The 11,966-nt window shown below is 41.1% G+C and overlaps 1 protein-coding gene across 2 annotated transcripts in view; it reads left to right on the top strand.

Moving 5' to 3' along the window:
• CMC1 (C-X9-C motif containing 1) overlaps positions 1-11,966 on the top strand; it is an 81,525-nt gene that overhangs the window by 34,165 nt on the left and 35,394 nt on the right. The window lies entirely within an intron of this gene.

The raw sequence follows: 11,966 nt of genomic DNA, 5'->3' as shown, positions 1-11,966 counted from the left end.
CCAAATCATCCCACAGAGTCCAAAAGACTGTGCTATACATCCGCGTCTCTTCCGCTGTCTCGCATACACGGTTATCGTTACCATCTTTCTACATTCCATATAAATGTGTTAGTATACTGTATTGGTGTTTTTCCTTCTGGCTTACTTCACTCTGTATAATCGGCTCCAGTTTCATCGACCTCATTAGAACTGATTCAAATGTATTCTTTTTAATGTCTGAGTAATACTCCATTGTGTATATGTACCACAGCTTTCTTATCCATTCATCTGCTGATGGACATCTAGGTTGCTTCCATGTCCTGGCTATTATAAACAGTACTGCGATGAACATTGGAGTACACGTATCTCTTTCAATTCTGGTTTCCTCGGTGTATATGCCCAACAGTGGGATTGCCGGGTCATAAGGCAATTGTATTTCCAGTTTTTTAAGGAATCTCCACACTGTTCTCCATAGTGGCTGTACTAGTTTGCATTCCCACCAACAGTGTAAGAGGGTTCCCTTTTCTCCACACCCTCTCCAGCATTTATTGCTTGTAGAGAACAGCTAACACCTATCCTACTCAAACTCCTCCAGAAAATTGCAGAGGAAGATAAACTTCCAAACTCATTCTATGAGGCCACCATCACCCTAATACCAAAACCTGACAAAGGTGCCACAAAAAAAGAAAACTACAGGCCAATATCACTGATGAACATAGATGCAAAAATCCTTAACAAAATTCTAGCAAACAGAATCCAACAACATATTAAAAAGATCATACATCATGACCAAGTGCGCTTTATCCCAGGGATGCAAGGATTCTTCAGTATCCGCAAATCAATCAATGTAATTCACCACATTAACAAATTGAAGAATAAAAGTCATATGATTATCTCAATAGATGCAGAGAAAGCCTTTCACAAAATTCAACATCCATTTATGATAAAAACTCTCCAGAAAGCAGGAATAGAAGAAACATACCTCAACATAATAAAAGCTATATATGACAGACCCACAGCAAACATTATCCTCAATGGTGAAAAACTGAAAGCATTTCCCCTAAAGTCAGGAACAAGACAAGGGTGTCCACTTTCACTGCTACTCTTCAACTTAGTTCTGGAAGTTTTGGCCACAGCAATCAGAGCAGAAGAAGAAATAAAAGGAATCCAAACTGGAAAAGAAGTAAAACTCTCACTGTTTGCAGATGACATGATCCTCTACATAGAAAATCCTAAAGACTCCACCAGAAAATTACTAGTGGTGTTGGAGAAGACTCTTGAGAGTCCCTTGGACTGCAAGGAGATCCAACCAATCCATTCTGAGGGAGATCAGCCCTGGGATTTCTTTGGAAGGAATGATGCTAAAGCTGAAACTCCAGTACTTTGGCCACCTCATGCAAAGAGTTGACTCATTGGAAAAGACTCTGATGCTGGGAGGGATTGGGGGCAGGAGGAGAAGGGGACGACCGAGGATGAGATGGCTGGATGGCATCACTGACTCGATGGACATGAGTCTGAATGAACTCCGGGAGATGCAGATGGACAGGGAGGCCTGGCGTGCTGCGATTCATGGGGTCGCAAAGAGTCGGACACGACTGAGTGACTGAACTGAACTGAATCAATGAATATAGTAAAGTTGCAGGATATAAAATCAACACACAGAAATCCCTTGCATTCCTGTACACTAATAATGAGAAAGTAGAAAAAGAAATTAAGGAAACAATTCCATTCACCATTGCAATGAAAAGAATAAAATACTTAGGAATATATCTACCTAAAGAAACTAAAGACCTGTATATAGAAAACTATAAAACACTGGTGAAAGAAATCAAAGAGGACACTAACAGATGGAGAAATATACCATGTTCATGGATTGGAAGAATCAAAATAGTGAAAATGAGTATACTATCCAAAGCAATCTACAAATTTAATGTAATCCCTATCAAGCTACCAGTAGTATTTTTCATAGAGCTAGAACAAATAATTTCACAATTTGTGGGGAAATACAAAAAACCTCGAGTAGCCAAAGCAATCTTGAGAAAGAAGAATGGAACTGGAGGAATCCACCTGCCTGACTTCAGGCTCTACTACAAAGCCACAGTCATCAAGACAGTATGGTACTGGCACAAAGACAGAAATATAGATCAACGGAACAAAATAGAAAGCCCAGAGATAAATCCACACACCTATGGACACCTTATCTTCAACAAAGGAGGCAAGAATATACAATGGATTAAAGACAATCTCTTTAACAAGTGGTGCTGGGAAAACTGGTCAACCACTTGTAAAAGAATGAAACTAGAACACTTTCTAACACCATACACAAAAATAAACTCAAAATGGATTAAAGATCTAAACATAAGACCGGAAACTATAAAACTCCTAGAGGAAAACATAGGCAAAACACTCTCTGACATAAATCACAGCAGGATCCTCTATGACCCACCTCCCAGAATACTGGAAATAAACCCAACTTTTAAAAACAATTCATGAAGAAATATGGGAGGAAGAGGGTGGATTATGGGTGATTTTTAAGTTTTCATAGGTTGTTCTCCATAATGAACATATATTTCTTAAAAAATAAACCTATTAAAAACTCACCATGTATTTTATAATACAGTAAAGCTATAAATATATAAAGAGTAAATTTTTCCTTATGTTCTATAAATGTATAGAAAAATCATAAACTAGGAAAATATTTCTAACATATGTGACAAATATTTTATATCCTTAGTATATGAGGATGTACTGTCCATGAAGAATCAGTGAATATCCAGGTAAAAAAGAGCAAAGGACACAAAGTTTCTTTCTGATAAATATAAATTTCTGATAAAGTACATATTATTAAACATATTCTCACTTTCAGTGGGTTAATTGAAAACCACACCCAGTATGTAATTTGTGAATTTGATATGATTTAAAAATTCACAATGGAGACTTTTTGGTTCTGGCCTGGCCTAGTTCCTCTATCACACACATCCTTCTGTAGAAAACAATATAAACTATGAACAAAATTTAAAGAGGACCACCTGAAGGCCTTGAAGGATAAACAAGAACAGATGGAATTCAAAGGGGAGTCACATGTTATTGTTTGACTGAGAGGAGTCTGCTGCTGCTGCTAAGTCGCTTCAGTCGTGTCCAATTCTGTGCGACCTCATAGACAGCAGCCCACCAGGCTCCCCCGTCCCTGGGATTCTCCAGGCAAGAACACTGGAGTGGGTTGCCATTTCCTTCTCCAATGCGTGAAAATGAAGTCGCTCAGTCATGCTCAACTCTTAGCGACCCCATGGACTGCAGCCTACCAGGCTCCTCCCTTCATGAGATTTTCTAGGCAAGAGTACTGGAGTGGGGTGCCATTGCCTTCTCCAGAGGGGAGGCTGAGACTGACCAAAACAAAAACACTTAACTGGTTTGAAGAACCAAACACAGGGTTTGGTATACCTGCAAGCCCTGAAAAGTTTGTGTTTGTACGTTGAGGAGAGGGGAGGAGTATAAATCCCAAGGATTGAGCCAGAGAAGAGAAGCTTCATACTCTGCGCATGAGCTATGGTTAGTCCTGAACTTCATGTGGGGCGCATTCCAAGCAGCTCAGTTAAGGCTAAAAGAACTGAGCCAAAATTCAAGCTCTACTCACTGTACATTGTTGGGGAGACAGGCTTCTGCAGTTTGAGTTCAGTGAAGAAAATGGATTATTTAAAGGAAAAAGGAAAAAAAAAATCTTGAGACAGAACAGGATCCAAACTTTTTAACATGATACATTCACAGTATTCATGATCAATGTGAAACTATTGAAACAGAAAAATATGATGGATTCTTAAAAAAAATCAGCAGAGGCGAACTCTAGGGTTACTAAAATTTTGGAATTAGCAGACAAGGATTTTATCTCAGCTGTTGTAATTGTTTAAGAATGTAACCGAAAATACACTTGCAATGAATAAAAAGAAAATCTTAACAGAATCTGAAACAAGAAAGACCCAAATCAAAATTCTAGAATGGAAATATCTGGTATAGAAAACCGTAGAATAAAAATGGCAGAAGGAGTGATTAATACAGCGATAGATCAGTAGAAATATTCAATCTTAAGAACAGAGAAAAGAAGATTAAACATGATGAACAGAATCTCAGGGACCTGTAGGAACATAAGGATGATATCCTTTAACAGGAATTGCCTACTTACCAGAATGACTACACTGAAAACACTGACAGCATCCACTAACCATAGGCCTGCCCACTGACGCAGTAATGGCACCCAGAAGAGATGAAACACCTTTCATCCCTGTAGTTAATACATGCAGTAGCTCATTCAGATATCCCCAAACTGAAAACAACCCAGGTATCTCTCAAGAGGAGAAAGGGTAGACGCTGGAGTACTTACGCAGTGGATACTGTTCAACAGTAAAATGGAACATACTAGTGTTATGCACAGTAGCATAGACGAATCTCAAACTGTCATTCTGAATGGAATATAAATATGAGAGTACGCACTCTTTAAAAATATTGTGTACTAGAACAGGCAGCATTTGTATGCTGTTCTGGAACAAGTCCCACTAATCTAAATGATGAACAGCCAGTTTAAAAAATGAGCAAAGGACACAAAATTTCTTTCCAATTAATCACATATAAATTTCCGATAAAGTACATATTCAGTTCAGTCGCTCAGTCGTGTCCGACTCTTTGCGACCCTATGGACTGCAGCATGCGAGGCTTCCCTGTCCATCACTAACTCCCGGAGCTTACTCAAACTCATGTCTATCGAGTTGGTGTTGCCATCCAACCATCTCATCTTCTGTCGTCCCCTTCACCTTCCGCCTTCAATCTTTCCCAGCATCAGGGGCTTTTCCAGTCAGTCAGTTCTTCGCATCAGGTGGCCAGAATATTGGAGTTTCAGGTTCGGCATCAATGCTTCCAATGAATATTGAGGACTGATTTCCTTTAGGATGGCCTGGTTTGATCTCCTTGCAGTCCAAGGGACTCTTAAGAGTCTTTTCCAACACCACAGTTCAAAAGCATCAATTCTTCAGCGCTCAGCTTTCTTAATAGTCTAACTCTCACATCCATACATGACTATAGGAAAAACTGTAGGTTTGACTAGATGGACCTTTGTCAGCAAAGTAATGTCTCTACTTTTTAATATGCTGTCTATGTTGGTCATAGCTTTTCTTCCAAGGAGCAAGCATCTTTTAATTTCATGGCTGCAGTCACCATCTGCAGTGATTTTGGAGCCCCCCCAAAATAAAGTCTGTCACTGTTTCCTTTGTTTCCTCATCTATTTGCCATGAAGTGATGGGACCAGATGCCATGATCTTTGTTTTCTAAATGTTGAGTTTTAAGCCAAGTTTTTTACTCTCCTTTTTCACTTTCATCAACAGGCTCTTTAGTTCTTCTTTGCTTTCTGCCATAAGGGTGGTGTCATCTGCATCTATTTGAGATTATTGATATTTCTCCCGGCAATCTTGATTCCAGCTTGTGCTTCATCCAGCCCGGCATTTTGCATGATGTAGCCTGCATATAAGTTAAATAAGCAGGGTGACAATATACAGCCTTGATGTACTCCTTTCCTGATTTGGAACCATTCTGTTGTTCCATGTCTGGTTCTAAATGTTGCTTCTTGGCCTGCATACAGATTTCTCAGAGGGCAGGTACGGTGGTCTGGTGTTCCCATCTCTTGAAGAATTTTCCACCGATTGTTGTGATCCACACAGTAAAAGGCTTTGGTGTAGTCAGTAAAGCAGAAGTAGATGTTTTTCTGGAACTCTCTTGCTTTTTAAATGATCCAGTGGATGTTGGCAATTTGATCTCTGGTTCCTCTTTTTATAAATCCAGCTTGAACATCTGGAAGTACTGTTGAAGCCTTGCTTGGAGAATTTTGAGCTTTACTTTGCTAGCATGTGAGATGAGTGCAATTGTGCAATAGTTTGAACATTCTTTGGCATTGCCTTTCTTTGGGATTGGAATGAAAACTGACCTTGTCCAGTCCTGTGGCCACTGCTGAGTTTTCCAAATTTGCTGGCATATTGAATGCAGCACTTTCACAGCATCATCTTTCAGGATTTGAAATAGCTCGACTGGAATTCCATCACCTCCACTAGCTTTGTTTATAGTGATGCTTTCTAAGGCCCATTTGACTTCAGACTCCAGGATGTCTGGCTCTAGGTGAGTTATCACACCATCATGATTATCTGGGTTATGAAGATCTTTTTTGTATAGTTCTTCTGTGTATTTTTGCCACCTTTTCTTCATATCTTCTGCTTCTGTTAGAACCATACCATTTCTGTCCTTTTATACTAATAGCTGAGAAAAGAGAAGCTAAAGGCAAAGGAGATAGCAAACAATACACCAATTTGAATGTAGAGTTCCAAAGAATAGCAAGGGGAGAGGGATAAGAAAGCCTTCCTCAGTGATCAGTGCAAAGAAATAGAGGAAAACAATGGAATGCTAAAGACTAGAGATCTCTTCAAGAAAATTAGAGATACCAAGGGAAAACTTCATGCAAAGATGGGCACAATAAAGTACATATTATTAACCATATTATTAAGTATGCTTTCACTTTGAGTGTGTTAATTGCAAACCACACCCAGTATGTAACTAATAAACTTGATATGACTTCCAAATTCATAACGCAGACCTAACTGCTAGGGGACAGGTTCTGATTAGAAAGGGACATCAAAGCAACATTGTGGAGTGATTTTAATGTTTTGTGCTTTGATTTGTGTTGCACAGGTGTGTGCTTTTGTTGAGTACTGTATTTAAGATTTATTTATTTCACTATATATACATGTCATCTACTAAGAAAAATATAGAACTCTGATCATGCCCATCATGAAGTATGTGGTAAGAAAATGTATATGAGGTATAATGTCGGCGAGGCTTTGGAGAAGCAGTTTCTACACTGCTGGCTTAGAATATAGATCAGCATGATGTCAGCAAAAGAGTTGGTAAATATTTTAAAAAATTAACAAAGATTCCTAAATATGGCTTCTCCATGTGTGTGAAAGCAATAATCAGAGATGTGCCATAGCGTTGGGTGTAATATAAAAGTCTGTCAGAAACTTTGACGTCAAGAGTTGATTGGTTATAAAGATTATGTTATCAGAAGTGATGATGTACATATTGTGAGCTTGTGATCATAATGATTCATTTTCGATATGAGAGACTGGCATACTGTGTAATTTTCATCCAGGGTTGCTGGTCTGCAGTGGTCAGCTCCTGCCCTCTGCCTCTCTCTCTCACTGGAGCACAGCCATGCCCATTTTCTTAGGTATTACCTGTGGCCCCTGTCAGCTGCTGTAGTAGATTGGAGTAGTTGCAGCAGAGACAGTACAGCTCACAGAGCCTAAAATATTTACCATAAACTTGTTTGCTGAAAAAATTTCGTAATCCCTTGTTTGCATGTATGCATGCAGTTGTGTCCAACTCTCTTTGACCCCATGGACTGTAGCTCGCTAGGCTCTTCTGTCCATGGCAGCATCCTCAGCAAGAACAGTGGAGTGGGTTGCCGTTTGCGGCTCCAGGGGAGTCTTCCCAAGCCAGGGACTGAAGCTGCATCTCCTGCACTGAGAGGTGGATTCTTTACCACTGCGTCACCTGGGAAGTACAGTCCCTAGTTTAATTAGATAAAAATTTAAAAATATAGAAGACCTTGCCAAAAGTAACTAATTAATAAGCACAACACTGTGTGCCTAAGTGTGACTGAGACCAAGTTGGTCTTTATCCTTACAGAGGTTAAGTATGGAAGGTGGGAGTTAGAAAATAAATGCTTAAACCGAAGTTATGACTAATGGTATGGAGAGAGAGAGCTGTGAAGACATGTTAACAGAAGTTGTTTCTAATATTGGGAATATTGGTGATTTTTAAAATTGTCCTTTTTCGGAGTTTTCTAGGTTTCTGTTACATTTGTCAGTTATTTTTGTGTGGAGGGAAGTACAGAAGATTGAGTCGATTACCAGACATTCGCTGCTTCAGAAATTTTTTAAACTTCAAGAAAATATTGCTTCTGATTTAAAGAATTTTAACAGCAATCTTATTAAATATTTGCTGAGTGCCTGTCGCTTGGGCAGCATGGTGAGACATGCTGGAGAGAGTGGAGGAGAGACTTGCCTTAAGGACCTCTAGCCTGTCTGAGCGGCGGCCCAGGCACATGTGGAATAGAATGCTGCAGTTACAGTTTACACTGAAATTGTGTGGATTAGTTTGGAAAAGCCCACGAGTCCTGCTGTAGTCGGGGGAGCCTCAGTGAAGAGTGTGGGCTGGCACTGGCCCCGGAGTCACAGCTCCGGACTTGGGTGGGGCAGGCCGGCTGGAAAGGCCCCAGACTCAGGACTGAGGCAGGGAGCTGAGAAAGGCCTGGCGTGTCCCTGAAACAGTAAGGAGACTGACCTTGGGAGAGTAGGGGTGCTCTGGGGAGGCTGATGGTAGATCAGAACTGGGAGTCGAGCCGAGCCTGACTTTGTAGCACCTTCAACACCTCAGGCAGAAGTGTAGACTTGGGTTCTAGTAAGAAAGCAGAAGCATCCAAAGTGGCTCCTCCCCCTTCCATTGTCTTCCTCTCTCCCTTCCCAGGAGACTTTATCCAACAAAAAGTAGAGGACTAATTCTGCAACAGAATGCAAGACAAGCTGACAGGTTCCTAAAGTTTGACTTTCTTCATTCTTTTGCAGCTAGAAGCTGTTTTTCATTCAAGTGACCACAGTGTGTGTTTGCCAGAGACTGGGCTCACCTCTGGGCCGCCCTGTGCCCATCTGCGGTGGCAGGACCCCTTTCTGGTGTATGTGAGGGGGGTGTTACTACGGCACAGGCTTCTGCACAGTCTCTTCCTCCTTCAGGTGTCCTTAGATTTGTATTATTCGTTATCTTTTCTAGAGAAATCGAGTCATCACATTTGTCAGATTTTAACATCCCCCAGAGCTAAAGAAAAACCTTCTGTGGCCTAAGAATGGCTAAATAGCTAAACAGTTTATCCTTTTATTGAATAGCAATTGACTTCTACTTACATAATCCGAAAGTTCATATTTCCACATTGCCAGTCTGCCTTTTTTTGTGTGTGTAATCAACATTCATAGTTTTATTCTGCACTGGAATATCATATACAAGTCCTTATGTTCAAAATGCATAAATGCATAGTCTGTTTATATTGAGCTTTTTAATCCCCTTGATTCTGCATCATAACCTTATAACTTGTTTTAGTGATGACCAGACTCAAAAAACATGGCACCAATTCAACCCTGAATTTATGGTATTAGACATCCTTCCTATTTTTTGTATTGACTGTGAATGTTTTGGTTGCTCTGTGGTTGTAGCTGTTCTTAGTTTTCATGTGTCACATTTCCTGAACCTTAATTTCCTTTGGTTCCATCATGGAGGCTCAGCCCCAAATTACGTAGGCAAGCCTTCTGCTTCTTTTCCAGAGCCTCAAAAGTTCTTGGTAAACTCCTCTTAGGAAATGATAAATCCAAGTATATTTTTGCAGTCTTCATTCTCAACCCCATTTTATCCTGTAAATTGCACGATTACCCCTTTCCCTCTTTCCTGTTAGGAAAATCGCTCCCCTTGTGGCACGCAAACTTCCCCTTCCACGGTGGCCTTTCCTCTGTGTTCCATCAGCATGATCTTTGATTTGTCAGATTTCAGATCTTGACTCTAATCTCCATGAGCAGAGATTGATTTGTGGTCATCTTAGATCCCTGAGTTCACAGGATGATGTCATGTGAGTGATTAGCTTACAGTTTTAGGGAAGACAGTAGCTCTGACGTGAAGCTGTGGTCCTTAGCCAGCCTGTGCCTGTCTGCTCGGTCCTCCCCACCCTGGTGGTGCTCCCCGTGCACAGAGGTGAGGAGACACCCTCGATGCCCTGTTCGAGAGGAAGGCCCTGTGTCACAACATATTTACACTCAAACACTGTCTATAGATGGAATTACAGTGTTGTTCTAGTTAGCGAGTATGTATTAAAGAGTATATATACAAGCATGAGAATTGGTCCTTTAAAAATCTTAGTTTGGATTAAAGAACATGCACATACACGGCTTACCGAGTTACTACTCTAGTCCTGCGTACCAGCCAGGGAAATTCTCAGCTCATTTTTGTTATGTTGCTGCTGCTGCTGCTGCTGCTGCTAAGTCGCTTCAGTCGTGTCCGACTCTGTGCAGCCCCATAGACAGCAGCCCACCAGGCTCTCCCGTCCCTGGGATTCTCCAGGCAAAAACACTGGAGTGGGTTGCCATTTCCTTCTCCAATGCATGAAAGTGAAAAGTGAAAGTGAAGTCGCTCAGTCGTGTCTGACTCCTAGCGACCCCATGGACTGCAGCCCACCAGGCTCCTCCGTCCATGGGATTTTCCAGGCAAGAGTACTGTTTGTTATTTTACTCTCATCATATATGTATATTAGACTCATATATGCCCCGGTTTTGAGTTTCACTAAAAGAAAGGCTGAGTCAAAGATACCACTGTTAAGTGTATAGGTTAGTGTCCTTGATAGCTAATGCACTTTTCACGTTGGTATACAATAACTCTTTTTTTCCGTGCCAGTAGTTTGAGTGGGCCTGTTTGAATATCGAGACTTCTGCCTCACTGATGCAGAGTCAGCTTAGATGGGCAGTCAGGAAACCCCTTTATGTTTTTGATCTTGAAGGAACGTTGGTTTTCCTATAGTGGGTTATACTGGGACCTTTTTAGGGTTGTCATTGGATTGGATTCTTCACCTTTTTTCCCTATACATTTTAACATACCATTTAATGAATGGAAAGTTATGCAGAGCATTTATATTAAATAGACTTGTTAAGTATGTCTTTCCTATCTGCTGCATGGTTCCTGCTGAGAGTGTTAATATTCAAATATCCATCTATGATGTGAGTTATTCAGGAAGATGCCTAATAAGAATATACCATATTCTTCATCTTCGAATTATCACTGTTCAAGAATATATTCCATAATGATATTTTTCAGCAGTGGAATATCTCCGTTTTCTTCTGTTTCCTTTTTGTTTTAAAGGAAAAGTTCCAAGGTTTAAGGAAACAGGTCATGGCGTCTATAAACTGGTTGGGAACTGAAGTATATTATGAAATAAAAAATGAAGCTGAGTTGCCCTCTAGGGGTTCAGTTTTAACACAGCACATGTGGAAACAAGGTAATGAGATCTTGTGGGGTGGGAAGCTCTGTTCATTTTCTGTGGAGTGTGACCAGTCAAAGCAAGCTGACTTTGTAATTAAAAATGAGAACATCCCAATATTGTAACCTACAGGCAGTTTAATTGAACCTCCTTTTTGGGATTTCTTGGTTGGTTTTACAGCTAGAGCATGTGTGCCAGACTAATCCACCCATCAATGTGTTTTCAAGAGTCCGAGCCACGAATTCTTTTCTGATGCTCCTTTGTGACCTCAGTGTCACCTCACTAGCTTGCCAGTCAGCTGCCTCCCCTCTGCTGCTCAAGCCAGCAGAGACCTCAGGGAAGTGGGCTCCTCGTGACTCTCAGAGCTCTGAGGCTGCGGTGGTGGGCTTCCAGTGGCGTCTGTGTGGACTGGGTCTTCTGGCCTGGATGGGGTCCAGCTTGGCATCAGTTAAGGCCCAGTTGTTCTCTTCACATTCTGTCTCTGACACAAAGCGCTCTATCTTGTAATCATAGAATCGGGCTCTTTACCATTCAGTCACCAAGTCATGTCCAGCTCTTCTCTGACCCCACAGACTGTAGCCCACCAGGCTCCTTTGCCCATGGGATTCTCCAGGCAAGTATACTGGAGTGGTTGCCATTCCCTTCTCTGGGGGATCTTCCTGATCCAGGATCGAACCCACATGTCTCCTGCGTTGCAGGCAGATTCTTACTGCCGAGCTACCAGGGAAGTCCCTTACTGTTTAGTAAGAAGGAGCAATTTGTTTCCCATTATTGAAAATGTTAACTGAACTTGGACTTGAAAGTGAAAGTTGCTCAGTTGTGTCCAACTCGTTGTGACTCCATGGACTGTAGGCTGCCAGGCTCCTCTGTCCATGGAATTCTCCAG

This window comes from Oryx dammah, unplaced genomic scaffold, assembly GCF_014754425.2.
Source record: "Oryx dammah isolate SB20612 unplaced genomic scaffold, SCBI_Odam_1.1 HiC_scaffold_9, whole genome shotgun sequence".
NCBI lineage: Eukaryota > Metazoa > Chordata > Mammalia > Artiodactyla > Bovidae > Oryx > Oryx dammah.
This window is presented reverse-complemented; position numbering and strand designations above follow the sequence as displayed.